We start from the raw sequence: 20,901 nt of genomic DNA on the forward strand, positions 1-20,901 counted from the left end.
GGGGGAAAACAAACTAACAAAACCCAGACTTTAAAAGTAAATCTACCAAACGTTAGATACCAGAGACTTGCAAATAATCTCTTTATAACATCATACAGCTTGGACTGTACATCACAAATACTCTTGTGGTTCATGTGAACCTGGGAGCTCACAGACACTACAGTGGAATTTGAAATATACTAATATTCTGGAAGGACCTGTTGATCCACTGTATAAAGAAATATAAGAGAAGGATAGTGAAAAATACTGTCACAGGCTGATGGCTGCAAAATATTGTCTTGAGGCAAAGCCACTGAGTTTGAGTGTGTATTAGTGATTGTGTGAAGTGACTAGACTGCATGCTGAGTCTGCAGTTTGGAAATCACTTATCTCCCATTTTGAGAAGCTTTTACCATCACTCAACTAGCACCGAGCAGCAGCTCCAGTGATATGGAGGGTTCATTGGGGCCTGCCACTCATGCATACCTATATAAACCCAGTCACAACATGGCCATCTTTGTCTTCAGGTCTTTGCAGAAAACCCTCTAGATGTGGACCTGTGCTCTGTATTTAATTGGTCAATTTCTTGACATTTGTTTGTTCCATCACAGTAAGGAAAGCTCAGTAAAAATGTTCCTTTTAGTTGAATGTAGAAATGATGTATAACAAGCCTTTAGAATGACTTCAACCAAATGGATGCATCAATCAGATTGGCTAAAGATTTCCATTTATGACATTGATACAATAATTGTTTTCAACATTCTGGCTATCTCTGCATACTGTTGGTTATGTCAGCCTTCCAGCAAGACCTTACAGAGATAAGAGCACATTCTGTGGATTCCTGATTAGCAGGACAGTATTTTTATTTGGATATGTCATGGTCCAGTTGCTTAAAAACCAAGATAGCTGTTTAATTTTAGGAAAAAGCCTTAATCTCTTTTGCTTCTATCCTTTGTCTTCTACATCTTAAGACTGGAAACAATCTATACCATAAACACCAAAAGTATTAGGAATGTTAAATCAGAAGGATCTAGCTACGATAAGTACATGGACTTGAGTTGATTAGTCAGGCAAATAAACAAACAGTTAAACACACAAATAAAGCAACCACACCTGCAAGAATGTTAGATATGTTAAAAGGGGTTGCATCCCTAGGCGAGCTACACTGGTTTGCTTTTCATCGCCAGTGACCATGTTACACATGCAGCTGGTGACATTACTTAGCCTCCAGCAAGGTCAGAGCATGGAGTAAAGTGAACAGAGAAAGAATTGTTCCTATGTTTGTAGCAAAAACATGGTCAAATGTGATTTAAACTCCAGCTGCAACTTAGCCTGCCCTGCTTAATGATAACTTATACAGCCACTAAGGACTAATACCACTACTAAGGACTATCTTCCTTTTCTTCTTTAGGTGTCTCACTTCCACATGCCCACCTTTAATCGTGGAATACTTTAAAATGTTTTTCGCCTCATAAAATTTGTTTTTCTATCTATCTCCAAGATGAAGTACAGGGGAAAGGATTATCAGTGGTGCATTAAAGTTTCGATTCTGGCTACATATTGCTGGCACTAAACTGAAGTTATCTGGCTGGGCTGTGTGGCAAATTAGATGTAAGGGGGCCACATTTTTAAAGGCATCTAGGTGCCTAAAGATTGAGATAAGCCCCTAGCGGGAATTTCAAAAGTCCCTAACTCCCATTAAATTCAAGTTCCACTAGGTGATTATCTGAATCTTAAAGTGCTTAAATACCTCTAAAAATCTGGCCAAGGATCTCTGTGGTACGATCAATTCATTAAAATAATAATTCCCCAAGCCACAGCATTAGCAGAGGAATTAAAACATGGACGAGTGAAGCCTTTGCTGTTCAGAGAGCGACATCAAATGCAGAAGTTCTAACATCACTGGCAATGAGATTAATTTACCTTCTGCCTATAATGGGTTTGTCCCCAAATTGTTAAATGAGGCACCTGGATGTTAGATTTGAGTACAAGTGTTGCCTGAAATACAGCATCCATTTTTTAAACTCAAAACGTCAAGTCTTGCCTGATTATTAAAGGAGTTAATGGAGGCTTTGCCTAAAGAAGATAACCTAGGTTTAGAAAAACTATGGTCATCATTGTTCATTTATTCTCTTTATTGAGATAATTTAATTATCATATAGACACAAACATTTGCTCCCATACTGGGCTCTTCACATCTGTTAGCAGAGATTTGATTAGGTCTACACAAATGTGCTAGATTATACCATCTAGTTGGTGAAATTCAAGCCACCTGGATATTTTAGCAACATCAATAAGAATAATTCTCTTTCTCCAAATCAGTAAATCCAAGCTATATTAAAAAGAATTAATTAATGAGTACCAGATAGGCAAAACAAACATTTGACAATGAATCATATTATCAAAGGTTTTGTGGGAGATCCCTCTCAGCTTATGTTTAGATGTCAAATTATATTACCAAAACTAAACAATCTGTTAAAACGATCTCTTAATACAATAAGTCTCAGCACCATACTCTCTCTTTTTTCATGTCCTGGATGATAAATAGCAGTGCAGCTCTTAACTATAGTAATAGTTAAAGCATTAAACAGTAACGTTACATGGGCAAAACATTAGCATTAAATAGCTGACTTTTGATATTTTTAGTGTCCATAAAGGTTTTTAGTCATCTAAGGCCCAGTTCTGCAAACTGTTTGTCACCTAAGTAGTCTTTATTCCTGAAAATAGAGTCAATGGGACAACACATTTGATCACGGGCTACTCATCTGGGTAAGGATTTCAGGATTGGGCACATCTAAAATAAAGAACTCTCCTAAATCAGTTAAAATCATATACCAGATTTGTAGTAAATACACCTATAAAAATGTAGAATGAAATGAAATATAAAAAGAGAGGCAAGAGAAGGAGGAGATCACAGTCCAAAGTTAAGAGAACGGACTAGTTCCAGAAGAAATGTGGTTGGCCCTCAAAGTCAGCTTACTAAATTCTTTGCATTAAAAAACAGGATGAAATAAAGTCAGCTTACTTTGCCAAATGAAATCACAAACAATTAATCTTGACTTAGAGTACTAAGACTATTTTTGATGAAAATAGCTTCTTAGTAGAAGCAGGAGAGATTAAGTCTTCAACCTTGAGAACACTTATGCATGAGAATAACTTCACTCATCTGAATAGTTCCATTGAAGTCAATGAGACCACTTCCCAGAGCAGTTTTTGGTGCATGAGTTCAGTTTGAACAAGTTCCTTAGGTTGGAAGGATGCATCATCTTGATCTGTGCACTTTGTAGAAAGTTCAGATTCTGTGGTGATAAGCAAAAACTTGAACAGGGCAGAATTGGAAACCATTTTGTTATACCTGTACAGAATAGGATGGCAGAATTCTTTAGTTGACCTACCCTGTCAGTAGGTGTCAGAGAGTTACTGAAGTTCTGTTGACTTATTAACTCTGCTCTGGATATACAAGAGGTAGGAGGTGCTTTTATGACAGAGGAAAGGTCAGGGAGGGAAACGCTAGAGAAAACAACACTCAGGGCTGATGCTTAGGCTGACACGATGGACTTGTTACTGATAAAATCATACCCAGGAAGGAGATGAATTCTGATACTACTTCATGCCCTGTGTGCTCTGCTGAGAACAGGGTAGGGACTCAGCCCATTCACATGAGTTTATCTAGTTTTTGCTAGACTTCTATCAACCACTTAAGTAATCAGATAAAAACTGAATTTGTGTTGAAAAGTGCAAGCTCTGTTCTTAGATGTACCCTGCATTTTTATGTTCTGTATGCCAATATTCCACAACTGCAAGAGATTGCAGTGAGTATTGAAGAAAGATGGGAATCACATGTGTGAAACAAAAGGAACAATCCTTAACAGTCTGGTCCAAGCCAATGAAGCTGTGGGTTCTAAGGGGTTAGGAGGAAGAGGTATACTTTGCAACATGAAAATGTGAAACTGATATTTTTTGGATGAATTACTGTAAAGAAATTAATTGTTAATGGCTAACCATACAGATATGGAATACAATACAAAGTGTTCATTTGGGGTCTCATTCAAAAGGATGTATTTACGCCAGTGTGTTCATGCATGTTGCAAAACAGAACCACTGGTGAGATAGTAAAAGACAAATTGATAATAACAGAGTGCTTAACTCTCTAGACATGCCTTTTCTGTCCCCATACCCTCAACAGAAAGACAGGTCTTTTCTGAGACTCCATTAAATGTTCAGATGTTTCAAGCATTCTTCCAGATTCAAAAAACTTACATTTGAAATAAGGTTGCTGTTTGACTGAAGCAGGCAGGTAATTAATGGTAGCAACGGAATATCTGGAATTTCTTTAAATAGGCCACATACTGAATAGTTACAGAAATCTGGTTCTGTGATTACAGAAGATCAAAGGCAAAAAGAATAGACTGATACTTAGTCTTTTAAAACGATGATTTTTTAAAAGATTTCTGCCCTTATTTGGTCCTTTGGAATAATAAATGAACAAGTGATTTCAGCTGTAGGAGGCACACATTGTGGACAGCTGCTGCTCATGATTCAGACTTGTGTTATTGTTAAAAGGTAACAATAGCTCAGACTTTCATTGCAGGATAACTGCGCAGAAAACAAAGGAAACATTTTTTCTGATAAACTGTAACCAGGCATATAACATTCACCAAACGTGCCCCACCAAATCAATTCCCTGGACTTAAGGCTCCATTCCAAATATTCTGGATAATGTAAACAACATATTTATCTACAGAACTGATTTATATTAAATGTCTTTTATAGTTTTTTAACTGTTTTTACAAGTGAGCTCGAGAACGGCCATGCTAACTTGATAATAATGTGGGTAGACAGAAAATAGGCCTGCTTGCCAGTTTGTGGTTAATTATGGTAAACTCCTATCTGTAATTTACTCCTACCCACAATGGGAAAGAGAGGTTAGCTCCAATGTGTGTTACATTACATTTGGTTACATCCCATGTGGTGACATCACATATTGTAACTTCACATAACCAGATACAATGCAACATATGTTTTCAATGTATTTGAACAGAACGCAGTAACATGTTCTGATGGAACAAGAGAAGGCCCGATTCTGCAAGCCTTGCTCAGGCGGAGTAACACTTACCTGAGTAGACGCCAGCGGAACTGAGTAAGACAGGGCCGCTCACGACGAGTATGGCTTGCAGAATTGAGCACTAATATGGTGCTCATCTTGGTATGCCAGGAGTGATATAACTCATACATATTTATTTTAAAAAATTAGTTTTAAATGACCCAAATCTAACCCATTTAGGGCCAGAGTTTATATGCTATAAGTCCTTTAGATTTCAGTGGAAGTTAAAGCAAGTCAGATTTGACCCTTATTAATTTATTTGAAACGTAGATGCCATTCATTCCCAGGTAAATTATTCTCCCTGTGCACTGGCCAAATGAATGGGCCTGTTCATAGGGGTGTTAGGCAGGAGGTCTTAGAGACAAGGAATCCTGCCCTGCTGTTTGTGAATTCTATTCTATTCTATTGTTTTCTATATGGGTTCTTACACTGTGCTTGTTACCATAGTATCTGAGTGCCTTACAGCAGTGAATTAAACAATATGAGTAACAACTATCATGTGTTTCCTCCTTCATCCTCTCCCCAGGAGAGAAAGTGTGTGCGGTGGAGTGTTTTGTGTTGGACAGGGTAGTTTGGAAAACCCTTGATGGAACAATTTTCCATCTGAAAATGCAGGACCATCACGATATGTCCATTTTGCAGAATTTTTTTCAGAGAAAAAGGGAGAAAAGAAGTTCTGCGTTGAAACATTGTGTTTCAACGTTTTTGGAATGAAACGTTTTGATTTTTCCTTTTGGCAAAATATTGTTTTTATTTTGTATTATATAGTATAATATAAAATTTATTTAAAGTTGAAATATAAGTGAGATGTTCCAGTTGATCCAAAATGATGGCGGGGAAGGATGTCAGAATTTTTTTTCATGGAGAATTTCAAAATTTTGGGATTTCATTCTGAATCAGAGTGAAAACAAATTTTGAAATCTCAAAATCCTCTGTGAAATGGAATTTCACATACGTTGCTGTATGTTTATATTAGGAAAGGCCAGGTCAAATAAATGTGCTTTGCACTTGGTTTGGAAAGCAGTTGTGATTTGTGATGGGCCTTATTTCTTGGGGGTGTTCATACCACTGCTTCAAACCATCCCCCAAGAAAGTCTCTCACACAGATGAACTTCATCCACATGGCAGAAAGTTCCATTATGCCTGAGGAATAGAGTTGTTGACTATTGACTTAATCTCAGAGCTATAGGCCATCTTTTAGATACCCTGGGACCAAGACATTCAGGGACTTGAATCAGCATTGTTCCTGTGATTACAGAGTCAAGTTGGGGATTGGCCCTGCTTTGAGCAGGGGGTTGGACTAGATGACCTCCTGAGGTCCCTTCCAACCCTGATATTCTATGATCCTATGATTCAAGGCTACAGCAGTCCTTACATGTGGCATGCTCCCCTCTTCCAATGGGGAATGGCCCCTGAGTCCAGTCAGATATCCACTGGCCTTGGCTTCTCCCTAGCCCATCACATCTGAAAACTCCCTTGTGGAACTCCTGTAAAGAACAGCTCCACAATAGAAGAGAGTATGGAACCTCTGGGGCAGGCTTTTCCTGCCACTTCTTGTTTCTAGACTTCCATTCTATTTCCTGTTCAGCAAGAATAACACCAATTCTATGGCAAGGTCCTCCACACCTGCATGTGCTAAATAGATAGGGGCATGACTTACCCCTCAAGCATTCCACCTCTATCATATGGTTCAGTGTGTGAATCACTGAAATTTACCATTGTCAATAGGCCTTATGTGAGCTTCCATATACTAAAGTTTGGCTCAGCTAGTATAATTTTGTCTTGCACAGCAAAAAAGAAGAGATCTGTAGACTTGCCTGTTGTCTGCATTTGAGTTGAGAAAGCCCCCCTAACAGGGATATAATCTGACACGGGTGGGTGGTGAAATCATAGTAATTCATCACAGTTTACAAACAGAAACAATGAATGATCAGAAAGACAATTTTTAAGTGTAAGTTAATGCTGACCTGAGCTGGAATAATTCGTGCCCTTCAGCATCTGCAGCTGTGTAAGTCACTAGGGTGTTGCCTGACTATGTATTTTTTTAAAAAAAAGAAAACGTCAGCTACATCAGCGATCCAAATGCAAAATAACAGCATGTGTATTTGTGACTGTCTCCCTGAAGGACATTGGGTGCAGAAAGCAATAAGTATAAAAGATCCAGAGATACCTATAGCATTTTCATAAGTGATGGACACAGATTTTCTGCACTGTTGTTCATGTTAGCTATGAGATAATTCCTCCCATCTTCAACTTGCACTCTGAAATTTCAAAAAAAAAGGGGGAAAAATTTCTAACCATGAAAAAGCAGAGAAACAGAGGCGAGAATTAATTAGATTCCATCTTTTAAACATGTATTTTACGGGTAAAATTGTTTTATAGCATTATGTGTGAACAAACACACCTGCAAGGAAATTTCATATCCAGAATGTTCAATGGCGTTTCAACATATGGTGACATGTGTCATTCATGTCAATGACATGAATGCTATGTGATGTTATGGACCAGGATCAAATACGGTAACTATACAGGCTTCAGTGGCTGACTTTGGCACCTAGATTGACTTATATTAGAAGTGTTGTGGAAAGTCCTGGGTAGCTTGTCACAGTTAAAATAATTATAACAACAAATAAATACATGCCTTTTCATTTATGCGTTCACTAAGTGTAAAACTCATCTCTGTGCAGAGGGCCAACACAGGCCTCTGTGTCACTTATGTTCCACTTAAGCCTTCAAAGTTGGTCTTAAGTAGGACTTAAGTAGCCTGTAAGCCTTGTCTTGGTTGCCTGCACAAGGTTTGAGTTTTATCCTGAGAACCCAAATATGGATTATCCCTAAAGAGATAAATAAAGATGCAGTCCTAGCCCCAGAGAGCTTGCAATCTAATTGGCACGAGATACAACAAAGGGAGTCAATACAAAGGGGTAAAGGCTGGGGGAGATGGGACACAGTGAAAAGATTGTGCATAGTCAACAAGACAAGTCCAAAGCATGGGTTGATTGATTTTTTTAAAGAAACACGTTTCTTATCCTCCCTTTTCGTAGGAGCTATGCTTCTCATTACACTGACCTACCACAAAATGCTGCATTCCTTTTTGCATAATGTTGCAGTACTTAATCGCTTGTTTCTGAGCTATATAATCCAGTCTTTAGAAACATCCTAATGACCCGAAGTTGGAAAAGTTAATGGGACACTATTTTTTGGCTGTGGCAAAGTTTGTGCAACCCTGTTAACAACATTAGGTTCACAGTGCTGATTTCTCTGATATTAAGCTGCCTTCCCGCTACATATTGCTGGCTCATATTTCTGATATACATATATTATATACATAAATCTGTATATATTGCTGGCTCATATTTCTCATATTTGACACTTTTGCTAAGTACTTTCACATCATCCATTGAAAACTCATTTTTAGCACAAACATGAATATGCTACAGATTGTGATATTACCTGTTAGCAAAATAATCTGTTTACTTTTAAGCTGGAAAATTTCTGGGGAGACTTTTGTGTGCTCTGTTGTCAGAACAAGGCACTTTAAGTGATTTAAAAAAAGAAAGGGGAAAAATTCTTGACTCTAGTGCTAAGTATAGGGCTAGCTTTTGAACAAATACCAACTACAGGCCAGGTCCACATTTGCTGTAAATAAATGTAACTCCACTCAGGTCAGTGCCACTACGCTGATTTACGCCAGCTCTGGAGCTGGCCCCAGGTGTCTTTAAAATATGGATCAACAAGTTACTCATTCTTCTCTACTCTGTCTTTCATAGACAGACCTTTTCCAATGCCATGCGTTAGCCAAGAAAGATAATTACAAGAGTTAACGGATTGTCCATTCATGGACCCCCTCAATTTCATGGCCAAATTTTGCTTTCAAAAGCATATGAAGGCAGAATTTGGCCTGTTGTATATGATATGCAATCCAATATAAATTTGAAAGTGTGTTTCCCTTTCCTCGATTGTGCTTGTGATATGAAAAATCATAAGAAGGTGAATCACTGTTGGAGCCTATACTTGCCAAGACATGAAAAAAATGAGGTAGCATGTGAATTAAAAGGCAATGGGAATAAGATTGAAGACAAAAGAATTGCGCTGAAATATAAGATACAGCTGCATGATAATGGAAAATAATTGCCAAAACCTCAAAATGTAGCAGTGGAATTGCTTAATTCACATGCTGCTCTGAAAGTGGTGGATGTGTTTTAAAGTGTTACTGTGTAAATTAATGAAGATAAAATTAAAACAAGTGTAATGTAAAAATGTTACATGTCTTCTCATAGGATTGAGACATACCACTCAAGGGATTAGTTTATAAAAGTCAGATAATTCTCACTGGTGGGATAAATATATTTTATAGAAATTCCTGTAGCATATCTACATAAGCATTTCACTAAAATTAAATTAGCATTAAAATTAGAGTTTATTTAGATGAGTTTTAAAAAGTTGTTTTTTTTTTAAAAAAATCTATTTTAAAATTAATACAAAATGTCCCAGTCTAATAGCCTTGCGATGCAACTCTGCATCCTCAGGGCTTGGGTTTATGTTTAGAACATTGTGCAGCTCCGACAAGTGCTTCCTGAAAATGAAATGAAATGTATCAAAAGCTGCGATATTCAAGGGCACGCAATGCTTGTTTCTTATGTGGATCTTCTTCCCATTGCCTCTTAATTCACGTGCAAATCCAGGGGTTGTTTGGTTTTTTTTTGGTGGGGGGAAGTTTGAAAGCATCTGAAACCTGTTGGATTTCCATGGGAAGTGGGCACCTAACTACCCTTTGTGACTCTGGGAGAAAAAAAAAAGACCTCATAAACTATAATAATTGGTGTGGTGGGAAAACCTAGAGAGAATAGAATAAAGCTGCAGGAGAAGGGAATGCACTGAAGTTGAGTCAGTGTGGGTTACAATAAATATGTATAAATTGTGTTCTATAACACCCATCATGATAGAACTTCTATCAATGACATTAATATTATTTTATCTCACTTGGTTCATCATTTCTCAACTGCTATTTAAATACATGCCGGGGAGAAAGTCCCACGCATATCAATCCCCAGCAGTCATAGACAATTATTTTATAATTTGTCTGTTTTTCTATTTCATGACAAGACCACTTCCTTACTGAGAGGCATGAGGATGAGACAACGTTCTCACATACTATATATTATCCTTAAAACACATAGCATTTATATTTACCTTCCCCTATTTATAATGGTACTCTTCAAGGTCGATAAAAACCTCTCAGTCTCCCTTTCGGCAAACGTACTCTCTAAACTGATGAGTGAATCCCATAACTGTGTAAATATTTTATTTTCATAAAGCATCACTAGCTCCGCAATGCAGAGATTTCAAGGTAAATAGCTGCAGAAATTGCAATTGTGTTATCAGAATGACATTTGTATCCTTTGAAATCAAACTTCATAGTATACAATCAAAAGTAAATAGTGCAACCAAAAGTGTTTTATTTTTTTATTAACTATAGTGCCGGTTTGACAGGCCTTGAAATCCTTTGTTTATCCACAGAACAGGCATAACGTGGGCAGTGCCAGTGAAATCTCCTCCACACCACAGTGCTAATGAACAGCAACTCTCACTGGGCTTTTCTCATCAAACTGTGGTTTAGTTCTCGGTGCAGTGGTGGATTTTATTATATGGGTTCCTATCCACTAGGACGTAGAATGATGTCACCCCACAGCCCTCTCAGAGAGTAATAACATTTGACCACTAGCAACCTGGGCTGCATCTGATCTTGTAACCTCGGGTAAAAGGTTATCTAATATTCTATATCCAGTCACACATGACAGAACGCTTCATATACTGTCAAAATATAAACAAAATTAGAGAGTATGTTTAAATGGATATACACTAAGGTGAAAATGCTCAAAGTTGGGCATCCATTTTAGGTCCCTGAATAAATGGCCTGAGTTTCAGAAATATTGAGCACTTGCAGTGTCTTGGCTTCAAAGGGTCCAAGGGATGCTCAGCACCTTTGAAAATCAAGACGCTTATAATATAAATGGGGATTTAGATGGCTAACTTTAGGGACCCATGTTTGAAAATGCTGCCTAATCCCATGAACCCAACTTTCTTATACAAAGGGAGAGTGAACCTGAGTTTGCTCAGCACCTGTTGGGATGGGGAATTATATGCCTCAGATTCCCCATCTGTAAAATGGGGATAATGCCTATCTATCACACTGGGACATTGTGAGGCTTAATTTAGTAATGTTTGTAAAGAGTTTTGAACACTGAAGTGGATGGAAGATACTAGAGAAAGGAAAGGTGGTATTATTTACCGTTTAGTTACAGTAGGTGTATTTTTAATAGAAAGTCTTCAATCTAAAAGTTGATGTTGGATTTAGAGGTTTCAGTGCTGTGGGGAACAGAGAAATTCATGTTTGAACAGTTCTTACAGACAGCACAGTAAGTAATCACACATTATAGCAATTTATGGAGAGTTAGTGTGTTTTGTTACATTGGAAAAGAAGGCTATATTTCACACGCATTCCCGTAGTGGCAATGGAGCCAAATACTTACAATGATTAATGTTTGGTTGCTTCATGACACCAGAAAAAAAAAATCTCATTGCATTACATCTAAAGCTACAGATACCTCTCTTATTGAAGAACATGCTGTGGATTAAGAGATGGTGAGTAAATTCTGGTAAAACACTTCTGAATGCATTCAGATATTGAAAAATGATGTTTTCTTAGTGGATTCCAGCATTCACATTTTGTCAGTTTTATTAATGGAAAGCCAACTAATACGTACAAAGTATTTTATGCTATCTGTCTCAGCACTGATAATGAGCATTACCCTGCTCCCATAGGAAGGCCATGGATGTTTTGCCATGAACTTCAATGGAGCAGGGGTTAGGTCCATATTACAGGAAATGGACAGAATGTGAATTCCCAAATGTACGTCTGAACTTGGACTGAACTGACGTTTGGTGGGCATTTTGACTATTTGACCTATACTATGCCGGCCTGTGGAATTACATCCCTACTTCCTAAAGAGATGTAAGACGTGGATATTCTTCTCAATTTGTAAATGATTGAGAGTTAGATTGTGCAACCCCCTTGCTCTTCCCCTTCAACTCATGTTTGGGAGCACTTACTCATACAAGTACTCTCCCATTGATTTCAGTAGGATGGTTTGTGTGGGGAAAAGCTCACCTGTGAGAGCTATATAATCTAATGCTTAACCCTGACATCTCTTAAATTTCAAGTAGTTGTGAGAAAACATACATGTTACTGGGTGGCACTGACCCTTTTAGAAGAGGGAGTAGCCTACAGTGCACTTGTGACTCATTCAGCTGTCTCCCAATTAGGTTTAAAAAAGTATACCTGAGCCTCAGAGGGGAGAGAGATCTGGTGAGTCAGGGCTGTCAAAGAACACAGACTGGAGGAACAAAAAGAAAAGGCAGGTGAGAGCTGCCTGGGAGAGACAGAGTATGCAGAGAATGGAAAGCTCTGCAGGACATCCCTCAGGAGAGGGACAAATTTGGTTAGGAGGCCAGCAGAGGGGCTAGTGTGCTGACTGTCCTGAGTTAGAGAGCCAGTCCAGGAGGCTGAAAAGGGCTGAGATCTAGGAATCAGCAGAGGGGCCAGCCTATGAATCTTCCTGAGTGGGAGAGCCAGTGGTGGGTGGCTAAAAAGGTCTTAGGGCTAAGAAATCAGCCAAGGAGCTAGTTTGCCGATCATTCTGAGCTGAGGAGCCAATGCAAAGGGCTAAATTGGTTGGACTATATTTGGGAAAACGAGCTGTAAGACTGGGTCACTCTCTGGAAGACAGCCTGAAGACAGTGCGGCTCTGGAGCAAAGGCACAGGAAACAAAGTGCTTGTGGACTCACAGGTTGGAGATATGGAAGTGAAGCTCCTGGAGAAGGGAATGGAAAAACTGTTGTATCTTTATATTTACTGTGGGTTTGTTCAGAATGATTTTACAACCAAGGTTTTTTGGGAGGAGGGGTATTGCACTAGTGTAAATGAATAAATTATGCCCTGAGGTGCAACTTTGTGTTGAACACTGAGAGACTGTTCCTTTCATGGCCAAACAAGCGGGGAAAGTAAGGCAGGTGCACCCGTCATGCCATGGCCTACTGCAGGAGGGCCCCACAGGCAAGGCTCACCTTATCGCAGTACATAAGGGGTCAATAATAATAAAACGTTCCCTGTAAACTAAGGCCGAATTGTGCCCTTGGATACAGGCCAACAGCCCCCATTGATTTCCGCACCCAAGACCACAGCATCAACAGTAATAAAGAGTTAGTCTGCATTGTAAAACTGGCAGAAATGAGAAAAACATCCCACAATGACTTTAATAGTGGCAGTTGATCCATTGATAGAACATTGTTAATGTTTGATTAATAAATTAAAGTACCAAAATCTCATTGTTCCGTACTCGGTTGCTGGGAAGAGCTGTAGGGAGTAGATGGGCTCCTGCAGAAGTTCCTGGGTCAGGGGAAAAGCCCAGTTTCTGTATGGCTCTCAGGGTGGATGACCTGTAGAGCGTAATACTGCAGGTAGCAGGTTAAGAAGGAGAAGGGAGCAGAGAAGCTCTTGACTCCCAGGCAGACGTTCTGTGGAGTGACATCTTGTTGGCAACAAATAGGTCCCTGAAGAAGACCCTGTTGTATCACAGGGAAGGGACATGGTCGAGGAACAAAACTTGTGTTATTCTGGAGAAAAGTCCCTGAAGAGAGAAAATGAAATCCTGTGGCTGGAGAGTGTGTTTGGTACATTGGCCAGTGAGTTCTCCCATCAGTTTACATATCTGTTCTGAGAAAATCTCACAGTAATCTGCAGAAGAGAAAAGGGCAGGCTACAAGAGAGAATTGTTTGGGGGCACTTGAAGCGTTTGAAAACTAGATATAGGTTGTTGCATCCTGCTGTTGCATCCTATATATGCCTATATAATGGCATACCTGGAACCATGTGACATAGATAAAATAGCAGAGTCAATGACACTGTAAAGAAGGGGAATGGCTTTCCGTGTCATATTCTACACAATGAATCATTCTAGACTCTGCATAGAACTATGCTGATGAGATGATAATCTTAATCTGCCTCCTCAGTTTAATTTTCATTTCCATTATTATGAAGTTTGCTATGCCTGGGCGGGAGTGGGTGGGGGAAGTTTGCGCAGTATCTCATACTCTGCTCCTGTCCTGTATTTGCCCTGAGTCCATAATGCCCTGTATGCAGAAAGCCTCTAGATGGTGCAATGGATGGGGAAGGAAGGGCAGCATATAAAAATACTGGGGATTGTTACTGGTGTCAGAGCCTAGAGCTGGGCTAATGCAACAGATGTGGCTATTCTTTTTCAGCCCGAGTAGGCATTTCTGTGAGGAGTGGGGAGACAGCATGTGGAGAAATCCCTCCTGAGGACCTATCCATAACTACAACTTGGTTTATTAAAACTCTTGTGATTTTTTTTTTTTGAACCTCACTTGCCTTTCACTGTCTGTGCTGTGTGGTTAGGCCATACACGGCTGTCATTTTAGACAATAAAAAATACACTATTCGGTTTGGCCCACATTCTAAATCATGCATATTTACCCACCTCAGGGCTAGGAAAAACCATCCGTTTGCACTTTCCTACTCATCCCCTCAGGTGACGGGGAGAAGTGTCACTGCTCCATCAAAAGACCAGGGAGTTCAGTTGCTTAAACTCATGGTTCTCAGAGCACACACAGGAGAAGGAGTATCCAGAGGACCCAAGCATATCTACAACTCCTTGGGCTTACTCATTTCCCATGGCTTCATAGGGCCATGGAGTTCTCAACAGCATCTGCTCCAGAATCTCTGGCAGGAGTAGATTACAGATGCAGAACTGGAGTTACTCCTGATCTGACTCCACGCCAGGTTTCCAGTCAGAAATCCTCCAAGACATGAGGAGAATACACCAATGCTCCCACAGCTCCTCCTTCTCTCCACCCCTACTCTCTAGAGGAACTGCCAGGGTTTCTGAGGCCCAGGGGGAGAATGTAGACAGCTGCTGGTCCGTCCTGGCTCCCTATATAAATGTACCCACTTTCTTGACACAACTGACTGTCCTGTGTATCATGCAGCTGATAATGGCATGTGGACCTTTAATTTTTGTTTATAGTCCGTTCCTTTCCCTTTCATGTTCTTGTTCCAAGGTGAAACTGCAAGAGGCCAGCACAAGGATTATGTGCACTATGTAAGTCCTGCTTAGATAGGCCTTCAGCTGACTCTGTGCTCAGAGGTGAACTGTACCACCACCCACACGCAATAGACAAGCACAATGCTGCAATGTTAGGGCTGCAAGCATTTCATAGGAAAGTTTGTTTATTAAAAATAATTTCTTTTGGTATTTAAAAAATCAAATCACAGAGACCATTCTATTTCTTTGTTCTTTAAGCACATGTGGGTTATTCTACTTTTGATAGATTTTGTTTCTGGAGGGTAAATTGGACCTGCCAGTGTCCCTTTAAAATCTGCATATAAACATTAACATGTCAGTGTACTTAATTAATTTGACATGGTGCAGAACAAAATGTTTTTATTTATTTGGGGGCGACACCTGCTCCCATTTAAGTCAATGGGCTTTGTTACTAGGGGGATCATACCCCACCCTTCATTTTCTTCTACCATATACACATGACTCCCTCAAGGGTGTGTTCATAAAAACACAACTCTAGGAGTAGGAAGAGGTGGTCTCAAAGTGAATGATTATTTCAGAAAAATAAGTAAATGAAGTGCAATTGTTAATGATTGATTTACTTCTGGAGGTTTTCTTTATAGGCACAACTATCAATGTTTATTTTTCTGACATCATCTGTGCCATACGCTATATGATAACCTCTGTGATTCAAATAATGAACGTCGCCGATTCATCCACAATAAATTCTATATCCATGTGGGATTTTGTTTGTTTGTAGAAGATCTTGTGTTTCTATCTGAGCTAGTCAAATAATGGCAAAAAGAGATTCACAGCTTTGGAATTTGCTCCCCCTTTTAATCTGAGACTGCCTAAATTGGATGACACTCAGGCATGTTAAAAATCTCACCTCTTTTTTTTCCCCACAAGCTGTCTGAAAATGAGGAATAATTGTGAGAGGTGGAGAATTGGGTTTTTAAGTTACCTGGCCTACTGGTGGTGGTTTATATCAAACTATATTGCTGCTTTTAGAGTATTATTTGCATTTTTATGTTGTGGCAAGGGTGCCTAGAGCTTATGGCAAGGTGCCCTTTTCAGCCTTTCTATACATTTAAGTAAAGAATGCATTGCAGAATTCAGAAATAGTTGTTATTATTTAAATTGCAGTAGTGTGTAGGAACCCCAGTCATGGACCAGGACCTTGTTATTTTAGGTGCTGTACAAACACAGAACAAAGAGAGAGTTTCTGCCCTGAAGAGCTTACAGTCTAAGTGAAAACAGGAGAAACAAGAGAATCATAGAATCATAGAATCATAGAATATAAGGGTTGGAAGGGACCCCAGAAGGTCATCTAGTCCAACTCCCTGCTCGAAGCAGGACCAATTCCCAGTTAAATCATCCCAGCCAGGGCTTTGTCAAGCCTGACCTTAAAAACCTCTAAGGAAGGAGATTCTACCACCTCCCTAGGTAACGCATTCCAGTGTTTCACCACCCTCTTAGTGAAAAAGTTTTTCCTAATATCCAATCTAAACCTCCCCCACTGCAGCTTGAGACCATTACTCCTCGTTCTGTCATCTGATACCATTGAGAACAGTCTAGAGCCATCCTCTTTGGAACCCCCTTTCAGGTAGTTGAAAGCAGCTATCAAATCCCCCCTCATTCTTCTCTTCCGCAGACTAAACAATCCCAGTTCCCTCAGCCTCTCCTCATAAGTCATGTGTTCCAGACCCCTAATCATTTTTGTTGCCCTTCGCTGGACTCTCTCCAATTTATCCACATCCTTCTTGAAGTGTGGGGCCCAAAACTGGACACAGTACTCCAGATGAGGCCTCACTAATGTCGAATAGAGGGGAACGATCACGTCCCTCGATCTGCTCGCTATGCCCCTACTTATACAATATAACCTACAGCAGACTGACATGGAAGCACAAAGTAACAATTAGTTAATATTGGTCAGTATGAAAAGCTGTGATCAGAGTACACTTGATTCCTAACAACTGTATTTTTGTGAGCATCATGGCAAAGGAGACATTTAAGGGGGGACTTGAAGGAGGACAATGAGGTGGCTTTGCAGATATTTATGGGAGCTCCTTCCATGCATGAAGTGTCAGCCTGGGCAAAAATGCAAAGATGCCTGTTGTAAATCTAACAAATGGGTGATGAAGGCTGGCATCGATGGCCACTCTGAGGGGTTAGTCAACATATTGATAGCATAGAGAGGGGGATAGGTAAGATATGATAGGTCATGATGGGCCTTGAAAGTGAAGATGAATAGTTTGTGTCCAGTGCAGTAACCAGTCTGTGGATGATTCACAATATTTTTTAGGCCTAAACTTTCACTTTTCGGTTTGATTCCTGTAGTGAGTGCTTTTGATTTCTTTATTTGCTCATAACACAGGCATTCCATTCATTCTCACAAGGAGTCCGTTCACAATAACTGATGCAGTCCGTGAGCCCAGTCAGCTTACAGTCACAACATCTTGATAAATTGCAGCACAATCAGTTACAATGGCTCCATCATTGCCATACAATCAATGCCCTTTATATTGTTTAACATACATTGTTTAATTGTTGCTAGCTGCAGCATATCAAACAGGTCATGATAGGAACGGCATCTATTCGGAAGGAGATATTATACACATTTTATAAAATACAGCTAAAGATGGGCCTCCTACCTCAACCTCTTTAGATGTCAAGTAGTTTGACCTCTCATCACTGCTGTGCGTTTGTTTTTGTCCTGTGATATTACCATGAAGATTCCTTCCTATAAGTTCCCATCAATTAACGTTAAAGGGGGTGCGTGGGGCAGAGGAAATAATAAACTAACAATGAGGTTCATTTAGTGTGGTGATGATATTTGAAGGTGTTGATCATATGAGTGAATGTGACTTTCTGGGTGAGTCTACTAAGACTCTGGGTTAGAAATTTGTCCACCGCCATTAAGTAGAGACACTGGCAGCAGTTCACCTTATAGTAAGTAGCTATGCTCCAGGTTTCACATTTCCTAGAAATGGTCATGGGTGAGAATGTTCAACTGTAACTGGAAAGGGCATGTAATGGCTGCACAGCACCACAGGACATTCCATACCGCGATATCAGAAAACCAGCTGTTTCGGGCCAGGACTGTCTTTTTGTTATCTGGATCCCTTATTGCAACCTTTAGGTGCTACCACCACATATAAATTAAATAGTAATAATAAATATACGGGGGTTCATTCACGCTCTGTGCTCCACCAAGTGTCTTAACGTGATCAGATGGAATTTCTTTGATAGTGAACCGCGGGTGATGGATGATCAAAGCCAAACTGCTTAAGTCTCATTGCAAGTCAATGGACCTTAGGTTCCTAAGTTACCTAGGCACTTTTGAAAATGTTATCGATCCTCCTATTCTTCTTCGAGCCAAGTCAAAACTCCAGTTAGGGTGACCAGATGTCCCGATTTTATAGGGACAGTCCTGATATTTGGGGCTTTTTCTTACATAGGCTCCTATTACCCCCCAGGCCCTGTCCCGAATGTTCACGCTTGCTATCTGGTCAGCCTAACTCCAGTCGACATCCATGGTGTAGGATGGACCCTACGTAAATGATTGTTCACAAGGTGGGCACTTAACTGAACCTCTGAATGGAAGCCCATGAGAGTCTTGGTGAGAAGCAAAAATCTCCACTGTGGCAGCTTTTTCAGGATATACAATCAGCTGGCATTCTACACACGAACCCTGCACAGATCTGGTTATTTAAGAATAAGAAAAGTTGCCTATGTGAGGGAGCCCTGACACTTAATGAAATGTTGCAATAGAATACCCCAGCAGCATTAAAAAAGCTGCATTCATTCTCATCAAAACACCCTTCTGGAAACTTCAAGTCTTCTAATCATCAGTTGCTTAGGGTATGTCTACACTACGGAATTAGGTCGAATTTATAGAAGTCGTTTTTTTAGAAATCGGTTTTATATATTCGACTGTGTGTGTCCCCACAGAAAATGCTCTAAGTGCATTAAGTGCATTAACTCGGCGGAGTGCTTCCACAGTACCGAGGCTAGAGTCGACTTCCGGAGTGTTGCACTGTGGGTGGCTATCCCACAGTTCCTGCAGTCTCCGCTGCCCATTGGAATTCTGGGTTGAGATCCCAATGCCTGATGGGGCTAAAACATTGTCGCGGGTGGTTCTGGGTACATATCGTCAGGCCCCCATTCCCTCCCTCCCTCCGTGAAAGCAAGGGCAGACAATTGTTTCGCGCCTTTTTTCCTGAGTTACCTGTGCAGATGCCATACCACGGCAAGCATGGAGCCCGCTCAGGTAACCGTCACCGTATGTCTCCTGGGTGCTGGCAGACGTGGTACTGCATTGCTACACAGTAGCAGCAACCCATTGCCTTGTGGCAGCAGACAGTGCAATATGACTGGTAGCCATCATCGTCATGTCCGAGGAGCGCCTGGACAGACATGGGCGCAGGGACTAAATTTGGAGTGACTTGATCAAGTCATTTTCTTTAGTCCTGCAGTCAGTCCTATTGAACCATCTTATGGTGAGCAGGCAGGCGATATGGATTGCTTGCAGTCCTATTGCATCATCTTCTGCCGGGCAGCCATGAGATGTGGATGGCATGCAGTCCTTCTGCACTGTCTGCTGCCAGCCAAAGATGTAAAAGATAGATGGAGTGGATCAAAACAAGAAATAGACCAGATTTGTTTTGTACTCATTTGCTTCACCCCCCACCCCATCTAGGGGACTCATTCCTCTAGGTCACACTGCAGTCACTCACAGAGAAGGTGCAGCAAGATAAATCTAGCCATGTATCAATCAGAGGCCAGACTAACCTCCTTGTTCCAAAAAGAACAATAACTTAGGTGCACCATTTCTTATTGGAACCCTCCGTGAAGTCCTGCCTGAAATACTCCTTGATGTAAAGCCACCCCCTTTGTTGATTTTAGCTCCCTGAAGCCAACCCTGTAAGCCATATCGTCAGTCGCCCCTCCCTCCGTCAGAGCAACGGCAGACAATCGTTCCGCGCCTTTTTTCTGTGCGGACGCCATACCAAGGCAAGCATGGAGGCCGCTCAGCTCACTTTGGCAATTAGGAGCACATTAAACACCACACGCATTATCCAGCAGTATATGTGACATCTAGTATCTCTGTGATCACAGAGTAACTCGTGGTGAACGGGGGAAGTCCCGGATTACTAGAAAAAGGCTAATGTAGTGCCAATCTTTAAAAAAGGGAAGAAGGAGGATCCTGGGAACTACAGGCCAGTCAGCCTCACTTCAGTCCCCTGAAAAATCATGGAGCAGGTCCTCAAAGAATCAATCCTGAAGCACTTACATGAGAGGAAAGTGATCAGGAACAGTCAGCATAGATTCACCAAGGGAAGGTCATGCCTGACTAATCTAATTGCCTTATATGATGAGATTACTGGTTCTGTAGATGAAGGGAAAGCAGTGGATGTATTGTATCTTCACTTAGCAAAGCTTTTGACACGGTCTCCCACAGTATTCTTGTCAGCAAGTTAAAGAAGTATGGGCTGGATGAATGCACTATAAGGTGGGTAGAAAGTTGGCTAGATTGTCGGGCTCAACGGGTAGTGATCAATGGCTCCATGTCTAGTTGGCAGCCGGTGTCAAGTGGAGTGCCCCAGGGGTCGGTCCTGGGGCCGGTTTTGTTCAATATCTTCATAAATGATCTGGAGGATGGTGTGGATTGC

The sequence above is a fragment of the Caretta caretta genome, chromosome 7, assembly GCF_965140235.1.
Source record: "Caretta caretta isolate rCarCar2 chromosome 7, rCarCar1.hap1, whole genome shotgun sequence".
Taxonomy (NCBI): domain Eukaryota; kingdom Metazoa; phylum Chordata; order Testudines; family Cheloniidae; genus Caretta; species Caretta caretta.